Source organism: Thalassophryne amazonica, chromosome 6, assembly GCF_902500255.1.
Source record: "Thalassophryne amazonica chromosome 6, fThaAma1.1, whole genome shotgun sequence".
Taxonomy (NCBI): domain Eukaryota; kingdom Metazoa; phylum Chordata; class Actinopteri; order Batrachoidiformes; family Batrachoididae; genus Thalassophryne; species Thalassophryne amazonica.
The window spans coordinates 128,870,900-128,892,828 of record NC_047108.1 but is presented as its reverse complement, the minus strand read 5'-3'; the positions used below and the strand labels follow the sequence as shown (position 1 = coordinate 128,892,828).

The following is a 21,929-nucleotide window of genomic DNA, read 5'->3' as shown; positions in this document are numbered from 1 at the left end:
AGAATATAATAAAGTACTGCATTCAGTGATAGCTACACTAATAGAATATAATAAAGTACTGCATTCAGTGATTAGCTACACTAATAGAATATAATAAAGTACTGCATTCAGTGATTAGCTACACTAATAGAATATAATAAAGTACTGCATTCAGTGATTAGCTACACTAATAGAATATAATAAAGTACTGCATTCAGTGATTAGCTACACTAATAGAATATAATAAAGTACTACATTCAGTGATTAGCTACACTAATAGAATATAATAAAGTACTACATTCAGTGATTAGCTACACTAATAGAATATAATAAAGTACTGCATTCAGTGATTAGCTACACTAATAGAATATAATAAAGTACTGCATTCAGTGATTAGCTACACTAATAGAATATAATAAAGTACTGCATTCAGTGATTAGCTACACTAATAGAATATAATAAAGTACTGCATTCAGTGATTAGCTACACTAATAGAATATAATAAAGTACTGCATTCAGTGATTAGCTACACTAATAGAATATAATAAAGTACTGCATTCAGTGATTAGCTACACTAATAGAATATAATAAAGTACTGCATTCAGTGATTAGCTACACTAATAGAATATAATAAAGTACTGCATTCAGTGATTAGCTACACTAATAGAATATAATAAGTACTGCATTCAGTGATTAGCTACACTAATAGAATATAATAAAGTACTGCATTCAGTGATTAGCTACACTAATAGAATATAATAAGTACTGCATTCAGTGATTAGCTACACTAATAGAATATAATAAAGTACTGCATTCAGTGATTAGCTACACTAATAGAATATAATAAAGTACTGCATTCAGTGATTAGCTACACTAATAGAATATAATAAAGTACTGCATTCAGTGATTAGCTACACTAATAGAATATAATAAAGTACTGCATTCAGTGATTAGCTACATTAATAGAATATAATAAAGTACTGCATTCAGTGATTAGCTACACTAATAGAATATAATAAAGTACTGCATTCAGTGATAGCTACACTAATAGAATATAATAAAGTACTGCATTCAGTGATTAGCTACACTAATAGAATATAATAAAGTACTGCATTCAGTGATTAGCTACACTAATAGAATATAATAAAGTACTGCATTCAGTGATTAGCTACACTAATAGAATATAATAAAGTACTGCATTCAGTGATTAGCTACACTAATAGAATATAATAAAGTACTGCATTCAGTGATTAGCTACACTAATAGAATATAATAAAGTACTGCATTCAGTGATTAGCTACACTAATAGAATATAATAAAGTACTGCATTCAGTGATTAGCTACACTAATAGAATATAATAAAGTACTGCATTCAGTGATAGCTACACTAATAGAATATAATAAAGTACTGCATTCAGTGATTAGCTACACTAATAGAATATAATAAAGTACTGCATTCAGTGATTAGCTACACTAATAGAATATAATAAAGTACTGCATTCAGTGATTAGCTACACTAATAGAATATAATAAAGTACTGCATTCAGTGATTAGCTACACTAATAGAATATAATAAAGTACTACATTCAGTGATTAGCTACACTAATAGAATATAATAAAGTACTGCATTCAGTGATTAGCTACACTAATAGAATATAATAAAGTACTGCATTCAGTGATTAGCTACACTAATAGAATATAATAAAGTACTGCATTCAGTGATTAGCTACATTAATAGAATATAATAAAGTACTGCATTCAGTGATTAGCTACACTAATAGAATATAATAAAGTACTGCATTCAGTGATTAGCTACACTAATAGAATATAATAAAGTACTGCATTCAGTGATTAGCTACACTAATAGAATATAATAAAGTACTACATTCAGTGATTAGCTACACTAATAGAATATAATAAAGTACTGCATTCAGTGATTAGCTACACTAATAGAATATAATAAAGTACTGCATTCAGTGATAGCTACACTAATAGAATATAATAAAGTACTGCATTCAGTGATTAGCTACACTAATAGAATATAATAAAGTACTGCATTCAGTGATTAGCTACACTAATAGAATATAATAAAGTACTGCATTCAGTGATTAGCTACACTAATAGAATATAATAAAGTACTGCATTCAGTGATAGCTACACTAATAGAATATAATAAAGTACTGCATTCAGTGATTAGCTACACTAATAGAATATAATAAAGTACTGCATTCAGTGATAGCTACACTAATAGAATATAATAAAGTACTGCATTCAGTGATTAGCTACACTAATAGAATATAATAAAGTACTGCATTCAGTGATAGCTACACTAATAGAATATAATAAAGTACTACATTCAGTGATTAGCTACACTAATAGAATATAAAGTACTGCATTCAGTGATAGCTACACTAATAGAATATAATAAAGTACTGCATTCAGTGATTAGCTACACTAATAGAATATAATAAAGTACTGCATTCAGTGATTAGCTACACTAATAGAATATAATAAAGTACTGCATTCAGTGATTAGCTACACTAATAGAATATAATAAAGTACTGCATTCAGTGATTAGCTACACTAATAGAATATAATAAAGTACTGCATTCAGTGATTAGCTACTTTAATAGAATATAATAAAGTACTGCATTCAGTGATAGCTACACTAATAGAATATAATAAAGTACTGCATTCAGTGATTAGCTACATTAATAGAATATAATAAAGTACTGCATTCAGTGATTAGCTACACTAATAGAATATAATAAAGTACTGCATTCAGTGATTAGCTACACTAATAGAATATAATAAAGTACTGCATTCAGTGATTAGCTACTTTAATAGAATATAATAAAGTACTGCATTCAGTGATTAGCTACACTAATAGAATATAATAAAGTACTGCATTCAGTGATTAGCTACACTAATAGAATATAATAAAGTACTGCATTCAGTGATAGCTACACTAATAGAATATAATAAAGTACTGCATTCAGTGATTAGCTACTTAATAGAATATAATAAAGTACTGCATTCAGTGATAGCTACACTAATAGAATATAATAAAGTACTGCATTCAGTGATAGCTACACTAATAGAATATAATAAAGTACTGCATTCAGTGATAGCTACACTAATAGAATATAATAAAGTACTGCATTCAGTGATTAGCTACACTAATAGAATATAATAAAGTACTGCATTCAGTGATTAGCTACACTAATAGAATATAATAAAGTACTGCATTCAGTGATTAGCTACTTTAATAGAATATAATAAAGTACTGCATTCAGTGATTAGCTACACTAATAGAATATAATAAAGTACTGCATTCAGTGATAGCTACACTAATAGAATATAATAAAGTACTGCATTCAGTGATTAGCTACACTAATAGAATATAATAAAGTACTACATTCAGTGATTAGCTACACTAATAGAATATAATAAAGTACTACATTCAGTGATTAGCTACACTAATAGAATATAATAAAGTACTGCATTCAGTGATAGCTACACTAATAGAATATAATAAAGTACTGCATTCAGTGATAGCTACACTAATAGAATATAATAAAGTACTGCATTCAGTGATTAGCTACACTAATAGAATATAATAAAGTACTGCATTCAGTGATTAGCTACACTAATAGAATATAATAAAGTACTGCATTCAGTGATTAGCTACACTAATAGAATATAATAAAGTACTGCATTCAGTGATTAGCTACACTAATAGAATATAATAAAGTACTGCATTCAGTGATAGCTACACTAATAGAATATAATAAAGTACTGCATTCAGTGATTAGCTACTAAATAGAATATAATAAAGTACTGCATTCAGTGATAGCTACACTAATAGAATATAATAAAGTACTGCATTCAGTGATAGCTACACTAATAGAATATAATAAAGTACTGCATTCAGTGATTAGCTACTTTAATAGAATATAATAAAGTACTGCATTCAGTGATAGCTACACTAATAGAATATAATAAAGTACTGCATTCAGTGATTAGCTACACTAATAGAATATAATAAAGTACTGCATTCAGTGATTAGCTACTTTAATAGAATATAATAAAGTACTGCATTCAGTGATTAGCTACACTAATAGAATATAATAAAGTACTGCATTCAGTGATTAGCTACACTAATAGAATATAATAAAGTACTGCATTCAGTGATTAGCTACACTAATAGAATATAATAAAGTACTGCATTCAGTGATTAGCTACACTAATAGAATATAATAAAGTACTGCATTCAGTGATAGCTACACTAATAGAATATAATAAAGTACTGCATTCAGTGATAGCTACACTAATAGAATATAATAAAGTACTGCATTCAGTGATTAGCTACACTAATAGAATATAATAAAGTACTGCATTCAGTGATAGCTACACTAATAGAATATAATAAAGTACTGCATTCAGTGATTAGCTACACTAATAGAATATAATAAAGTACTGCATTCAGTGATTAGCTACACTAATAGAATATAATAAAGTACTGCATTCAGTGATTAGCTACACTAATAGAATATAATAAAGTACTGCATTCAATGATTAGCTACACTAATAGAATATAATAAAGTACTGCATTCAGTGATTAGCTACACTAATAGAATATAATAAAGTACTGCATTCAGTGATTAGCTACACTAATAGAATATAATAAAGTACTACATTCAGTGATTAGCTACACTAATAGAATATAATAAAGTACTGCATTCAGTGATTAGCTACACTAATAGAATATAATAAAGTACTGCATTCAGTGATTAGCTACACTAATAGAATATAATAAAGTACTGCATTCAGTGATTAGCTACACTAATAGAATATAATAAAGTACTGCATTCAGTGATTAGCTACACTAATAGAATATAATAAAGTACTGCATTCAGTGATAGCTACACTAATAGAATATAATAAAGTACTGCATTCAGTGATTAGCTACACTAATAGAATATAATAAAGTACTGCATTCAGTGATTAGCTACACTAATAGAATATAATAAAGTACTGCATTCAGTGATTAGCTACACTAATAGAATATAATAAAGTACTGCATTCAGTGATTAGCTACACTAATAGAATATAATAAAGTACTGCATTCAGTGATTAGCTACACTAATAGAATATAATAAAGTACTGCATTCAGTGATTAGCTACACTAATAGAATATAATAAAGTACTGCATTCAGTGATTAGCTACACTAATAGAATATAATAAAGTACTGCATTCAGTGATTAGCTACACTAATAGAATATAATAAAGTACTGCATTCAGTGATTAGCTACACTAATAGAATATAATAAAGTACTGCATTCAGTGATTAGCTACACTAATAGAATATAAAGTACTGCATTCAGTGATTAGCTACACTAATAGAATATAATAAAGTACTGCATTCAGTGATTAGCTACACTAATAGAATATAATAAAGTACTGCATTCAGTGATTAGCTACACTAATAGAATATAATAAAGTACTGCATTCAGTGATTAGCTACACTAATAGAATATAATAAAGTACTGCATTCAGTGATTAGCTACACTAATAGAATATAATAAGTACTGCATTCAGTGATTAGCTACACTAATAGAATATAATAAAGTACTGCATTCAGTGATTAGCTACACTAATAGAATATAATAAAGTACTGCATTCAGTGATAGCTACACTAATAGAATATAATAAAGTACTGCATTCAGTGATTAGCTACACTAATAGAATATAATAAAGTACTGCATTCAGTGATTAGCTACACTAATAGAATATAATAAAGTACTGCATTCAGTGATTAGCTACACTAATAGAATATAATAAAGTACTGCATTCAGTGATTAGCTACACTAATAGAATATAATAAAGTACTGCATTCAGTGATTAGCTACACTAATAGAATATAATAAAGTACTGCATTCAGTGATTAGCTACACTAATAGAATATAATAAAGTACTGCATTCAGTGATTAGCTACACTAATAGAATATAATAAAGTACTGCATTCAGTGATTAGCTACACTAATAGAATATAATAAAGTACTGCATTCAGTGATTAGCTACACTAATAGAATATAATAAAGTACTGCATTCAGTGATTAGCTACACTAATAGAATATAATAAAGTACTGCATTCAGTGATTAGCTACACTAATAGAATATAATAAAGTACTGCATTCAGTGATTAGCTACACTAATAGAATATAATAAAGTACTGCATTCAGTGATTAGCTACACTAATAGAATATAATAAAGTACTGCATTCAGTGATTAGCTACACTAATAGAATATAATAAAGTACTGCATTCAGTGATTAGCTACACTAATAGAATATAATAAAGTACTGCATTCAGTGATTAGCTACACTAATAGAATATAATAAAGTACTGCATTCAGTGATTAGCTACACTAATAGAATATAATAAAGTACTGCATTCAGTGATTAGCTACACTAATAGAATATAATAAAGTACTGCATTCAGTGATTAGCTACACTAATAGAATATAATAAAGTACTGCATTCAGTGATTAGCTACACTAATAGAATATAATAAAGTACTGCATTCAGTGATTAGCTACACTAATAGAATATAATAAAGTACTGCATTCAGTGATTAGCTACACTAATAGAATATAATAAAGTACTGCATTCAGTGATTAGCTACACTAATAGAATATAATAAAGTACTGCATTCAGTGATTAGCTACACTAATAGAATATAATAAAGTACTGCATTCAGTGATTAGCTACACTAATAGAATATAATAAAGTACTGCATTCAGTGATTAGCTACACTAATAGAATATAATAAAGTACTGCATTCAGTGATTAGCTACACTAATAGAATATAATAAAGTACTGCATTCAGTGATTAGCTACACTAATAGAATATAATAAAGTACTGCATTCAGTGATTAGCTACATTAATAGAATATAATAAAGTACTGCATTCAGTGATAGCTACACTAATAGAATATAATAAAGTACTGCATTCAGTGATTAGCTACACTAATAGAATATAATAAAGTACTGCATTCAGTGATTAGCTACACTAATAGAATATAATAAAGTACTGCATTCAGTGATTAGCTACACTAATAGAATATAATAAAGTACTGCATTCAGTGATAGCTACACTAATAGAATATAATAAAGTACTGCATTCAGTGATTAGCTACTTTAATAGAATATAATAAAGTACTGCATTCAGTGATAGCTACACTAATAGAATATAATAAAGTACTGCATTCAGTGATTAGCTACACTAATAGAATATAATAAAGTACTGCATTCAGTGATAGCTACACTAATAGAATATAATAAAGTACTGCATTCAGTGATTAGCTACACTAATAGAATATAATAAAGTACTGCATTCAGTGATTAGCTACTTAATAGAATATAATAAAGTACTGCATTCAGTGATTAGCTACACTAATAGAATATAATAAAGTACTGCATTCAGTGATTAGCTACACTAATAGAATATAATAAAGTACTGCATTCAGTGATAGCTACACTAATAGAATATAATAAAGTACTGCATTCAGTGATTAGCTACTTAATAGAATATAATAAAGTACTGCATTCAGTGATAGCTACACTAATAGAATATAATAAAGTACTGCATTCAGTGATAGCTACACTAATAGAATATAATAAAGTACTGCATTCAGTGATAGCTACACTAATAGAATATAATAAAGTACTGCATTCAGTGATTAGCTACACTAATAGAATATAATAAAGTACTGCATTCAGTGATTAGCTACACTAATAGAATATAATAAAGTACTGCATTCAGTGATTAGCTACTTTAATAGAATATAATAAAGTACTGCATTCAGTGATTAGCTACACTAATAGAATATAATAAAGTACTGCATTCAGTGATAGCTACACTAATAGAATATAATAAAGTACTGCATTCAGTGATTAGCTACACTAATAGAATATAATAAAGTACTACATTCAGTGATTAGCTACACTAATAGAATATAATAAAGTACTGCATTCAGTGATAGCTACACTAATAGAATATAATAAAGTACTGCATTCAGTGATAGCTACACTAATAGAATATAATAAAGTACTGCATTCAGTGATTAGCTACACTAATAGAATATAATAAAGTACTGCATTCAGTGATTAGCTACACTAATAGAATATAATAAAGTACTGCATTCAGTGATTAGCTACACTAATAGAATATAATAAAGTACTGCATTCAGTGATTAGCTACACTAATAGAATATAATAAAGTACTGCATTCAGTGATAGCTACACTAATAGAATATAATAAAGTACTGCATTCAGTGATTAGCTACTTTAATAGAATATAATAAAGTACTGCATTCAGTGATAGCTACACTAATAGAATATAATAAAGTACTGCATTCAGTGATAGCTACACTAATAGAATATAATAAAGTACTGCATTCAGTGATTAGCTACTTTAATAGAATATAATAAAGTACTGCATTCAGTGATAGCTACACTAATAGAATATAATAAAGTACTGCATTCAGTGATTAGCTACACTAATAAAATATAATAAAGTACTGCATTCAGTGATTAGCTACTTTAATAGAATATAATAAAGTACTGCATTCAGTGATTAGCTACACTAATAGAATATAATAAAGTACTGCATTCAGTGATTAGCTACACTAATAGAATATAATAAAGTACTACATTCAGTGATTAGCTACACTAATAGAATATAATAAAATACTACATTCAGTGATTAGCTACACTAATAGAATATAATAAAGTACTGCATTCAGTGATAGCTACACTAATAGAATATAATAAAGTACTGCATTCAGTGATAGCTACACTAATAGAATATAATAAAGTACTGCATTCAGTGATAGCTACACTAATAGAATATAATAAAGTACTGCATTCAGTGATAGCTACACTAATAGAATATAATAAAGTACTACATTCAGTGATAGCTACACTAATAGAATATAATAAAGTACTACATTCAGTGATAGCTACACTAATAGAATATAATAAAGTACTGCATTCAGTGATAGCTACACTAATAGAATATAATAAAGTACTACATTCAGTGATTAGCTACACTAATAGAATATAATAAAGTACTGCATTCAGTGATAGCTACACTAATAGAATATAATAAAGTACTGCATTCAGTGATAGCTACACTAATAGAATATAATAAAGTACTACATTCAGTGATTAGCTACACTAATAGAATATAATAAAGTACTGCATTCAGTGATAGCTACACTAATAGAATATAATAAAGTACTGCATTCAGTGATAGCTACACTAATAGAATATAATAAAGTACTACATTCAGTGATTAGCTACACTAATAGAATATAATAAAGTACTGCATTCAGTGATAGCTACACTAATAGAATATAATAAAGTACTGCATTCAGTGATAGCTACACTAATAGAATATAATAAAGTACTGCAGTAGTTCAGGATATTTTGTTCATGTTGTACTTTCAGTTGTGTGCTGACCAAACAGGTTCTCATATATAACCTCTTTGGTGCTGACTGAATTCTGTATTTTGAACTTATACTGTGTATTTTGTCTGCCTCTTTTAGTACAAATATGGGAGCGCAAACATTTTAGATAAATAATAAAATATGAAATTATTTGTTGAATAAACACTTTTTGATGTTACAGACACCAGTGACAATTTCTGGAAGTTATTCATTATGTTATTGTTAGGCTTAGACTGTGATCCAGTGTGCGTATTTTCATATCATTTTATGTATAATTAATTTATGTCAAGAAATAATTTGCAAAATGTTAGTTAATAGCTTTTGATGCAACACCTCAGTGAATAGGCCAATAAACATAATTAGAAAAAGTTTCAGGTAACTAGAACACTGCTGTTTTTATATATTTTTTGAAAATAATCTATTATGTTACTTATAACATTACAACTTTCCCCCCCATTTTATAAAAGTGCAAATTGCATCTTTGATTTTTGGGCTATTAATAGGCCAAAACAGATAAAAAATATCACCATAGAAATTCCAAGACATTTTAAGTGTATAATCACATTTCTAAATGAAATATATCAAAAAATATATGCAACAAAAGATGAATCAGTAAATCCTGATTTTTGAGAAAGTGGAACCATAGAATACTTGCCATTTGATTGATGAATTCTGTAATAGTTGAGAAATTTTCTTTTGACCTACTGAATTAATGTTGTTGCATTTAATAGAGTCCTCCTCAGCTTCCCTTAATTTACATTGTGTCATACATTTTGAGTAGACAGTGTGAAATATCTTGAAAACCATTGCTTTTTTTGTGTGTGTGTTCAATGTTAGACAGCCAGTATCTGCCCTGTGGATCGGCTCAGCTTTGGTTTCATATACCAGAGACGACACGTGGGAGGGAACGTTGAAAAGAAGGTGCTTCTGCTCACCCCCTTTTTGGTCACACGTCACTGTGGAATTGTCTTGTATATCAGTTTTGTTATTGACAAGTTGTGTGCCAAATAAATAAATAAGTTCAAATTATTGGAGTATGTCTTTGCCTTTCTGAAATAACTTTCATGTTAGAATTTTATTGATGGATAGTTACCAAACTGTGCCACTACAGATCAGAGTGACTAACCAGAAGAAGCACGTGGATGATGAGGAGGACAGTGATGCTGTTTTCTGTGAGGAATGTGGACGGGGTGACAGTAGACATCAGCTGCTTGTGTGCACGCACTGTGATTCAGGGTATGATGTCGTAATACGGAATTGTGAATATTTGCCAGCATTTAGGTTATTGTTTTCAATGATCTGTTGACTTGTCATGTTTGCTCAAATGCTCAAATCTACATGCATGTCAGTGGTACTGCAACAGGTCTTTTTTATGTGATTCCTGATACCATAGGGACTGTTTGTCACCATCATTGGTCATTGACCCTGAGGGTGACTGGATTTGTCCTGACTGTGTCATTGGTTCTGCTTGTACAGGTAAAAGAGACTAAAGCAAATAAGCACATAGACTACTGTAACCATATCAACTTAATTGGACAAGACTTTTAGAAATGAAACACTTTTAACTCGACTACACATGTTCAGTTGAGATTTAACCTTCAGATGAATTCTTCCTGAGATCCGTCTTCCCTTTTCCTCTGGAGTTGTGTTGTGTGGGCCGCCAGAAGAGGAGGTACTGCTGGCCCACCACCAGAGGGCGCCCTGCCTGGAGTGCGGGCTCCAGGCACCAGAGGGCGCAGCCGCCTCACAGGAGCAGCTAGGGTGACAGCTGTCACGCATCACCTGCAACAGCTGTTACCAATCAGCAGGGGTACATCAGCAGGACGACGTCTCCACCTCTTTGCCGAGATATCGTTCTACCTGGAAGGTAATATTCTCAGCTGACTGCTTGACAGTAACCTTTTGTGATTTTTGTGAGTGATAACAGACCTTTTTTCCAACGAGAGGTGGAGGTAGCTTTCCTGCCGTGCGGATTACTGGGTGCAAACGCGCCCACCTTTAATTGTGTTTTTGTTCCTTGCCAGCAGTACCAGGTCCGACACGCGGAGGCAGTGGCCACCTGGGAGTTCGGGACTTGGCGGCTCCAGTATTCCCGGGGTCTGGTGGCGGAGGAAATCGTGTGGTTCCGGTTCTGCTTTGGACAGGTGTCTCCTGTCTTCGAGCCTGCCCACACGACACCTTTGTGAATTGATTCTAATCTATTGTTGTAATCTGTTGTATTTGTTGTGCACATTCACAACAGTAAAGTGTTATTTGACCTACTCCATTGTCCGTTCCTTTGCGCCCCCTGTTGTGGGTCCGTGTACCGACACTTTCCCAACAGGATATCTCAGCCAGCGTCATGGATCCCGAGGGGCGTCAACCGGCTGTTGAACAGCCAATGGAAGAACAGGGCGCACAGGCGTCCGCAGGAGGAATGATCGGTGAGTTGCAGCGGATCCTCACCGCTTTCACGGCTCGGTTGGATTTAATGACCGAGCAGAACGTCCTCCTTAACCGCAGGGTGGAGGCTCTCGCCGCGCAGGTGGAAGCGCGCCCTCAGGGTGCTGCTGCGGCTCTCCCTCCTGTCGACCCTGTGCGTAACAGTGACGTTCCACAGGTCGTTCAACGACCCCTCCCACCTTCCCCGGAAGCATACATAAGCCCTCCAGAGCCGTACGGAGGTTGTGTGGAGACGTGCGCGGACTTTCTTATGCAGTGTTCGCTCGTCTTCGCACAACGTCCCGTCATGTACGCGACTGATGCTAGTAAGATAGCTTATGTCATTAATCTGCTTCGCGGCAAGGCACGCGCTTGGGCTACAGCGCTTTGGGAGCAAAATTCACGGCTCCTTCTGATATATGATGGGTTTGTGAGGGAGTTCAGAACAGTGTTCCATCACCCAAATAGAGGAGAGACCGCTTCAGCCGTGCTGCTGTCAATGAGACAGGGGCGCCGGAGCGCAGCTGTTTATGCAGTCGACTTCCGCATCGCGGCTGCGAGGTCCGGCTGGAATAACACTGCCCCCCGTGCCGCCTTCGTAAACGGACTTTCGTTGGTCCTGAAGGAGCTCCTGGTGGCCAAGGACGAACCGCGGGATTTAGACGGGCTTATTGATCTCGTTATACGATTAGACAATCGGTTAGAGGAACGCCGTCGGGAGCGAGGCGAAGGACGTGACCGGATACGCGCCGCCCCTCTCCCTTCCGGGTTCGAAAAGGGGCCGCCCTCCCCACGCTCCACAGCCGCAGCGCTTTGTGGGGCAACAGCTCCCCCTGGTGACGTTGTTAGGGAAACGCACAGGGCCAAAATGGGGAGGCTGATCCGTGTTTTCTCTGCAGCTCAACAGAGCACACACAGAGAGACTGCCCCAAACGGCCAAAACGTCAACACTCACCCTTAGAGACTGGGCTAAGGGGGGGTCAAGACATTCAAGTGAGACACACACAAATTGCCACACGACTCCCAGTCACAATCCTGAGCGGGGATTTAACCCTTCAAGCCCGAGCACTGGTGGACATGGGGTCAGAAGGGAATCTGCTAAACAGCAGATGGGCAAAGGAGGTAGGGCTCCCTCTGGTGGCGCTTCCTTCGCCATTGCAGGTGCGGGCACTAGATGGCACCCTCCTCCCTTTACTCACACACAAGACACAACCAGTAACTCTGGTGGTGCCTGGAAACCACCGGGAGGAGATTGAGTTTTTTGTAACTTCTTCTACCTCCCGCATGATTTTGGGCATCCCATGGATGTTAAAGCACAATCCCCGGATCGATTGGCCGTCTGGGGTGGTGGTTCAGTGGAGCGAAACCTGCCATCGGGTGTGTTTAGGATCCTCGGTTCCTCCCGGTTCCCAGGCTAAGGAGGAGGTCAAAGTCCCTCCCAATCTGACGGCAGTGCCGGTTGAGTACCACGATCTTGCTGATGTCTTCAGCAAGGATCTGGCACTCACCCTTCCCCCGCACCGTCCATACGATTGTGCCATTGATTTGGTTCCAGGCGCTGAGTTCCCGTCCAGCAGGCTGTACAACCTCTCACGACCTGAGCGCGAATCAATGGAGACCTACATCCGGGACTCATTAGCTGCCGGGCTGATCCGGAACTCCACCTCCCCGATGGGGGCAGGTTTCTTTTTTGTGGGCAAGAAAGATGGCGGACTTCGTCCATGTATTGATTACAGGGGGCTGAATGAGATTACGGTTTGCAACCGATACCCGTTGCCATTATTAGATTCCGTGTTCACCCCCCTGCATGGAGCCAAAATCTTTACTAAGCTGGATCTTAGAAATGCGTATCACCTGGTTCGGATCCGGAAGGGAGACGAATGGAAGACGGCATTCAACACCCCATTAGGTCACTTTGAGTACCTGGTCATGCCGTTGCCTCACAAACGCCCCCGCGACGTTCCAAGCATTGGTTAATGATGTCTTGCGGGATTTCCTGCACCGATTCGTCTTCGTATATCTAGACGCTATACTCATCTTTTCTCCGGATCCTGAGACTCATGTCCGGCATGTACGTTAGGTCCTGCAGCGGTTGTTGGAGAACCGGCTGTTTGTGAAGGGCGAGAAGTGTGAGTTTCACCGCACATCTTTGTCCTTCCTGGGGTTTATCATCTCCCCCAACTCCGTCGCTCCTGATCCGGCCAAGGTTGCGGCGGTGAGAGACTGGCCCCAACCCACTAGCCGTAGGAAGCTGCAACAGTTCCTCGGCTTTGCAAATTTCTACAGGAGGTTCATTAAGGGCTACAGTCAGGTAGTTAGCCCCCTGACAGCCCTGACCTCACCAAAAGTCCCCTTCACCTGGTCGGATCGTTGCGATGCCGCGTTCAAGGAGTTGAAACGGCGCTTCTCGTCTGCACCCGTTCTGGTGCAGCCCGATCCTAGTCGCCAGTTAGTGGTTGAAGTGGACGCCTCGGACTCAGGGATAGGAGCCGTGCTTTCCCAGAGTGGGAAGACAGATAAGGTCCTTCACCCGTGTGCCTATTTTTCCCGCAGGTTGACCCCGGCCGAACGGAACTATGACGTCGGCAATCGAGAACTCCTTGCGGTGAAAGAGGCTCTTGAAGAGTGGAGACATCTGTTGGAGGGAACGTCCGTGCCATTCACGGTTTTCACTGACCACCGGAACCTGGAGTATATCAGGACCGCCAAGTGGCTGAACCCCAGGCAAGCCCGCTGGTCACTGTTCTTCGGCCGTTTTGACTTCCGGATCACCTACCGTCCCGGGACCAAGAACCAGAGATCGGATGCCTTGTCCTGGGTACATGAAGATGAAGTCAAAGCGGAGTTGTCGGATCCACCGGAACCCATCATCCCGGAGTCCACTATCGTGGCCACCCTCACCTGGGACGTAGAGAGAACCGTCCGGGAGGCCCTGGCACGAAGCCCGGACCCCGGAACTGGGCCGAAGAACAAACTATACGTCCCACCAGAAGCTAGGGCTGCAGTCCTGGACTTCTGTCACGGCTCCAAGCTCTCCTGTCATCCAGGGGTGCGAAGAACCGTGGCAGTTGTCCGCCAGCGCTTCTGGTGGGCGTCCCTAGAGGCCGACGTCCGGGATTATATCCAGGCCTGCACCACCTGCGCCAGGGGCAAGGCTGACCATCGCCGGGCATCAGGTTTACTCCAGCCGCTGCCCGTGCCTCATCGCCCCTGGTCCCACATCGGCCTGGATTTTGTCACGGGCCTCCCGCTGTCCCAGGGTAACACCACCATCCTCACGATAGTGGACCGATTCTCCAAGGCGGCCCACTTCGTGGCCCTCCCGAAGCTCCCAACAGCCCAGGAGACAGCGGACCTCCTGGTCCACCACGTCGTCCGGCTGCATGGGATTCCAACAGACATCGTCTCCGATCGCGGTCCCCAGTTCTCCTCGCAAGTCTGGAGGAGCTTCTGCCGGGAACTGGGGGCCACGGTGAGTCTCTCGTCCGGGTACCACCCTCAGACCAACGGGCAAGCAGAACGGGTAAACCAGGAGGTGGAGCAGGCCTTGCACTGCGTGACTGCCGCACACCCGGCGGCCTGGAGTACCCATTTGGCCTGGATCGAGTATGCCCATAACAGCCAGGTGTCTTCAGCCACCGGCCTCTCCCCTTTTGAGGTATGTCTGGGGTATCAGCCCCCGTTGTTTCCGGTGGTTGAGGGAGAGGTCGGTGTGCCCTCGGTCCAGGCCCACCTGCGGAAGTGCCGTCGGGTGTGGCGTGCCGCCCGTTCTGCTTTGCTAAAGGCCCGGACGAGGGCAAAAGCCCATGCAGACCGTCGGCGGACCCCGGCCCCTGCGTATCGGCCTGGGCAGGAGGTGTGGTTATCCACAAAGGACATCCCCCTCCAAGTGGACTCCCCCAAGTTACAGGACCGTTACATCGGCCCATTCAAGATCCTGAAGGTCATCAGTCCAGCCGCAGTGAGGCTTCGGCTGCTGGCCTCACTGCGGATCCATTCTGTGTTTCATGTGTCCCGGATTAAACCTCATCAGTCCTCACCCCTCTGTACTCCGGGTCCGGCGCCGCCTCCTGCCCGGATCATCGATGGCGAGCCGGCTTGGACTGTACGCCGGCTTTTGGATGTCCGTAGGATGGGCCGGGGCTTCCAGTATTTGGTGGACTGGGAGGGGTACGGCCCCGAAGAACGCTCCTGGGTGAAGAGGAGCTTCATCCTGGACCCGGCCCTCCTGGCCGATTTCTACCGCCGCCACCCGGACAAGCCTGGTCGGGCGCCAGGAGGCGCCCGTTGAGGGGGGGTTCCTGTTGTGTGGGCCGCCAGAAGAGGAGGTACTGCTGGCCCACCACCAGAGGGCGCCCTGCCTGGAGTGCGGGCTCCAGGCACCAGAGGGCGCAGCCGCCTCACAGGAGCAGCTAGGGTGACAGCTGTCACGCATCACCTGCAACAGCTGTTACCAATCAGCAGGGGTACATCAGCAGGACGACGTCTCCACCTCTTTGCCGAGATATCATTCTACCTGGAAGGTAACGTACTCAGCTGACTGCGTGACAGTAACCTTTTGTGATTTTTGTGAGTGATAACAGACCTTTTTTCCAATGAGAGGTGGAGGTAGCTTTCCTGCCGTGCGGATTACTGGGTGCAAACGCGCCCACCTTTAATTGTGTTTTTGTTCCTCGCCAGCAGTACCAGGTCCGACACGCGGAGGCAGTGGCCACCTGGGAGTTCGGGACTTGGCGGCTCCAGTATTCCCGGGGTCTGGTGACGGAGGAAATCGTGTGGTTCCGGTTCTGCTTTGGACAGGTGTCTCCTATCTTCGAGCCTGCCCACACGACACCTTTGTGAATTGATTCTGATCTATTGTTGTAATCTGTTGTATTTGTTGTGCACATTCACAACAGTAAAGTGTTGTTATTTGACCTACTCCATTGTCCGTTCCTTTGCGCCCCCTGTTGTGGGTCCGTGTACCGACACTTTCCCAACAGAGTTGCAGATGAAGTCCTGCCTGTATGACAGGCATGCAGTGCATCTGGAAAGTATTCACAGCGCTTCACTTTTTCCACATTTTGTTATGTTACACGATGACAACGTGAAAAAAGCTTTTTTGAAATTTTTGCAAATTTATTAAAAATAAAAAACCTAAGAAATCACATGACCATAAGTATTCAAACCTTTTGTTCAGTACTTTGTTGATGCTCCTTTGGCAGCGATTCCAGCCTCAAGTCTTCTTGAATATGATGCCACAAGCTTGGTGCACCTATCTTTGGGCAGTTTGGTCCATTCCTCTTTGCAGCACTTCTCAAGCTCCATCAGGTTGGATGGGGAGCGTCGGTGCACAGACATTTTCAGATCTCTCCAGAGATGTTCAGTCGGATTCAGGTCTGGGCTCTGGCTGGACCACTCAAGGACATTCACAGACTTGTCTTGTCTTGTCCTGAAGACACTCCTTTGATATCTTGGCTGTGTGCTTAGGGTCGTTGTACTACTGAAAGATGAACCTTCGCCCCAGTCTGAGGTCAAGAGCGCTCTGGAGCAGGTTTTCATCCAGGATGTCTCTGTACATTGCTGCATTCATCTTTCCCTCAATCCTGACTAGTCTCCCATTAAAAAAACATCCCCACAGCATGATGCTGCCACCACCATGCTTCACTGTAGGGATGGTGCCTGGTTTCCTCCAAACATGACACCTGACATTCACACAAAGAGTTCAATCTTTGTCTCATCACACCAAAGAACTTAGTTTTTCATAGTCTGAGAGTCCTTCAGGTGCCTTTTGTCAAACTCCAGTTGAGCTGCCATGTGCTGTTTAATAAGAAGTGGCTTCCATCTGGCCACTCTACCATACAGGCCTGATTGGTGGATTGCTGCAGAGATGGTTGTCCTTCTAGAATGTTCTCCTCTCTCCACAGAGGAATGCTGGAGCTCTGACGGAGTGACCATCAGGGCCTGGTTTCAAAAATTGGTCTAATCTTGTTTAGTGGACTAAACTCACTTAGTCGACTAATCTTTGGCACAAAGCACTTAGTCAGCTAAAGTTTTACATTACCCAACTAAAGTTTTTAGCCTGGTACAGAGGAGGCTAATCTTTTTTTTTTTTTAGTCAAAAAACCGTAAGTGTCATACCTCAACAAAGGTGGCTATCATGTATCACCAATTGATGGAAGAGGAAGGAAGGAGAGACCTGCGGGGAAGCGGGTGTTCTGGGACCAGAATAATCCACTGGAGATGTTTACAGACACCAAGGTAGGGAGCACTTCTCCTCTGCTACAACAGACTCGGCCATATTTGTAGCAGACAGACCAACCTGAAAGTTAACAAACTTGTCGTGCATTGGAGGCATTTCTTGGCAACGGCACTCGTGAGGCCGCTATGACCATGAAAGTCATTGGCTAGCGTAAGACAGCAAATCTACAGTTTAGCTGTCAATGTGAGATGAAGATTAGACGGATAATGTTGGGCGACTAGCATTAGTCAACTAAGTAAGCTTAGTAGACTAAAGATTTTTTATTTTTTTATTTAACCAGGTTAGTCCCATTGAGATCGAGACCTCTTTTGCAAGGCAGACCAGGAAAATTATAAAGTTTTATGAAACCAGGCCTGGGTTCTTGGTCACCTTCCTGACTAAGGTCCTTATCCCTGATTGCTCAGTTTAGCTCTAGGAAGAGTCCTGGTGGGTCCATCAACGGATTATGGAGGCCACTGTGCTCATTGGGACTTTCAAAGCAGCAGAAATGTTTCTGTACCCTTCCCCAGATTTGTGCCTCGAGACAATCCTGTCTCTGAGGTCAACAGACAATTCCTTTGACTTCATGCTTGGTTTGTGCTCTGACTGTCAACTGTGGGACCTTATATGTAGACAGGTGTGTGTCTTTCCAAATCATGTCCAATCAACAGAATTTACCTCAAGTGGACTCCACTTTAGCTGTAGAAACATCTCAAGGATGATCAGTGGAAACAGGAGGCACCTGAGCTCAGTTTTGAGCTTAAAAAATTTGCAAAAATCTCCTAAAAAACTTTTTCACATTGTCATTATGGGTTATTGTGTGTAGAATTTGAAGAATTAATGAATTTCATCCATTTTGGAATAAGGCTCTATCATAGCAAAATGTGGAAAAAGTGAAGCGCTGTGAATACTTTCTGGATTCTGATACTTTCTGCTTGGTTAACATCATACTTGTCCAGTTGTTCTCATTGTGTTGTGTATAATAACACTACCTCTGTCCTTGGTGAAATGAAATTTGGGGTTTCACAGGGGTCTGTGTTAGGCCCCTTGCTTTTCTCATATTATTGCCTTGTATCTGTGAGAAGTTGGTTGTCTAGTAACTTCCTACTCTTAAATTCTGATAAGACTGAAATGATGGTTCTTGGTCCAGCCAGACGTCGGCATCAATTTGACCTGTTGGCACTGACTTTTGGGTTCGTGTGTTATACATCATACGGACAAATGAAAAATCTTGGGGTAGTTTTTGATCCTACATTATCCTTTGGCCCCCACATTACAGATATTACAAGGACTACCTTCTTCCATCTGCGAAACATAGCGAGGATTCGTCCCATCCTGTCTATGGCTGATGCTGAGACTTTGATACATGCATTTATTTCTTCCAGATTGGATTATTTTAATGTTTTATATTCTGGTCTGCTGCAGTCTAGCATTTGGGGTCTTCAATTAGTGCAGTATACTGCTGCCAAACCTTTGACACAAAGAAAATTTGACCACATTACAGCCATTCTGGCGTCCCTTCATTGGTTTCCGGTTTCTGCCAGATCGTATTTTAAAGTCCTGTTGCTGGTCTATAAAAATGTTCATGGACTGGCTCCTTCCTACCTGGCGGATTTGGTTAAGCCCTACGTACCTGTGCGGGCCTTGTGTTCACAGGGTGTAGGGCTTCTGTGTGTTCCAAGGGTGAATTAAAAAGTCTGTGGGGTATAGAGCCTTCTCCCACTGTGGCCCTGCTCTCTGGAACGATCTACCAAATCCTGACTAGTCTCCCAGTTCCTGCTGCTGAAAAACATCCCCACAGCATGATGCTGCCACCACCATGCTTCACTGTAGGGATGGTACCTGGTTTCCCCAAACATGACACCAAAGAGTTCAGTCTTTGGCTCATCAGACCAGAGAATTTTGGTTCTCATGGTCTGAGAGTCCTTCAGGTGCCTTTTGCCAAGAGTAGTTATTAGGCAGTCTGACACGGTGGATACTTTTAAATCAAGACTGAAGACCCACTTTTTTAGACTGTCTCATCATTAATCTATTCTGTTTTTATGTTTGCTTTGTAATTTCTTTTTATTTACTGTGTTTTACCTTTTTATTGTGCCTTTTTGATTTTAAATTACTTTGTGTTGTCATAAATTGTGTGTTATGTGACGCGCCTTGGGGCGACTGTGTCGTGAGATGGCGCTATATAAATTAATACATTGAAATTAACTTGAAATTAAATTGGATGCACCGTACTGCCAATCAAACCTTTCCCTCTGTTTATAGTCTCTATGCCATTGTGTATTAGTGGCACCAGTTAACCATAAATTCTCACTATATTGGCAGTTATTCTTGAATGTGTAATGAAACGGGGTTATACGTCAGTTCTTTGTTAAATTGCACCTGTTCAGGCAGCTCCAATGCAGAGGAGGAGCTCAGCGATGGAAAGCTAACAGACCTTCTAACTGAGGCAGGTGAAATTCCGTCTGCCACCAGCCGTCTTCGACCCTGTGCTGTAAATCAACCCAGCAGTTACAACAGGCAGCGACGCAGCCAAAGAATCCAGAGCAGAGCCAGCAGGAGTGGAGTTCGTACCCCCAACACTCCCTGGGTCAGTCCAACATTACACACAGGATCAAATTATTAGTATAAACGTGAAAATCTGTCAAACTGTAATTTCATTATGATTTGTGAGTGTACATAACAATGTAACATAAACATTGCATGTTTATAGGGAAATGCTATTACTTTTGCAGTTTATTTATGGTATGTCAAAGAAATGAAATTATTTTTGTTTTAAATGCTGTATGACCATAGGAAGACTAGAATTACAAATGATTAGCATAGGTATATTCGCAGTGTGAAGTACAAAATATTTAAATGGTTGTGGACGGAAATTACCCAGCGCCTTCTGGTGGCTGTTTTTGGGCAGTGAAAACATTGCCAGAATCGGTACAAATACATGTAATTTTGTCACTTTTCAAAGGGTCAGACTCATCAATAAAGTCAATGTAATGTACATGGTTCATTCCAGGTCAGCTTGGTGTGTAATCTCACAGTTCCAGGCAATGAGTGATATCAGATGGCTGTTAGAAGCAAGTTAAGAGACAAAACAAACCAGTTGATTTCAATAGACAATCAGTGCAGCCCGAGCGAGTTTTCATTGGGCCGCCAGTCACGGAAGTACGAATTCTCACCTTCGGATCGCCACTTCACCGGAAGTGACGTGTACCTGCCCTTTACCCCACATTAACAAAATTGAGATTAGTCTTATCACCGTTTATAGAACCCAAAGCTATTAATTGTTACATTACACACTGTTACACGTAGTCCTCCAGTTGCTATTGCACTGGTCAGAAAAAAAATTCTTGCATGGACTTTGAGAATTTAGGGTAATTTTGAGGTGCTGAATCTGAATCTGAGCTCAGATTTCCTCTATCACATCACATTTTTTGCAATCTGCGTGGTCCGTATTGATGGATTATGCAAAAGTTGCTCATTTACTTACGAGTTTGATGCCACTAATTGTGCACAAAACCAGCTTCAAAAGCATAGTTTTTTTAAACCAGGTTCACAAGTGTGAACAAAGAGCCGTAATATCGTTCATGGGCGCCGAAGAGGTGTGCGAGACTGAAGCTTTGCTTCGATGCTTGATATGAGAAATGTGTGTTTCATATCTCAAAAACATGATGTGATTGGCAAAAACTAACACCAGATTAGGATTCAGCATCACCAAATGACCCAAAATCTGTTGAAAAAGTCCATGCAAGAAAAAATCGTGTTGACCAGTGGTTGTTTTAACAGTTTGGGAGTAGTTT

At 39.3% G+C, this 21,929-nt stretch overlaps 1 long non-coding RNA gene across 1 annotated transcript in view; it reads left to right on the top strand.

Moving 5' to 3' along the window:
- LOC117513105 overlaps positions 1 to 20,850 on the top strand; it is a 29,396-nt gene extending 8,546 nt beyond the window's left edge. Inside the window, exons 2-4 of the long non-coding RNA XR_004561459.1 lie at positions 10,332 to 10,415; positions 10,606 to 10,730; positions 20,523 to 20,850. This is a non-coding gene — a long non-coding RNA (uncharacterized LOC117513105). The remainder of the gene's footprint in view (positions 1 to 10,331; positions 10,416 to 10,605; positions 10,731 to 20,522) is intronic.
- The last annotated feature ends 1,079 nt before the right edge of the window (positions 20,851 to 21,929 follow it).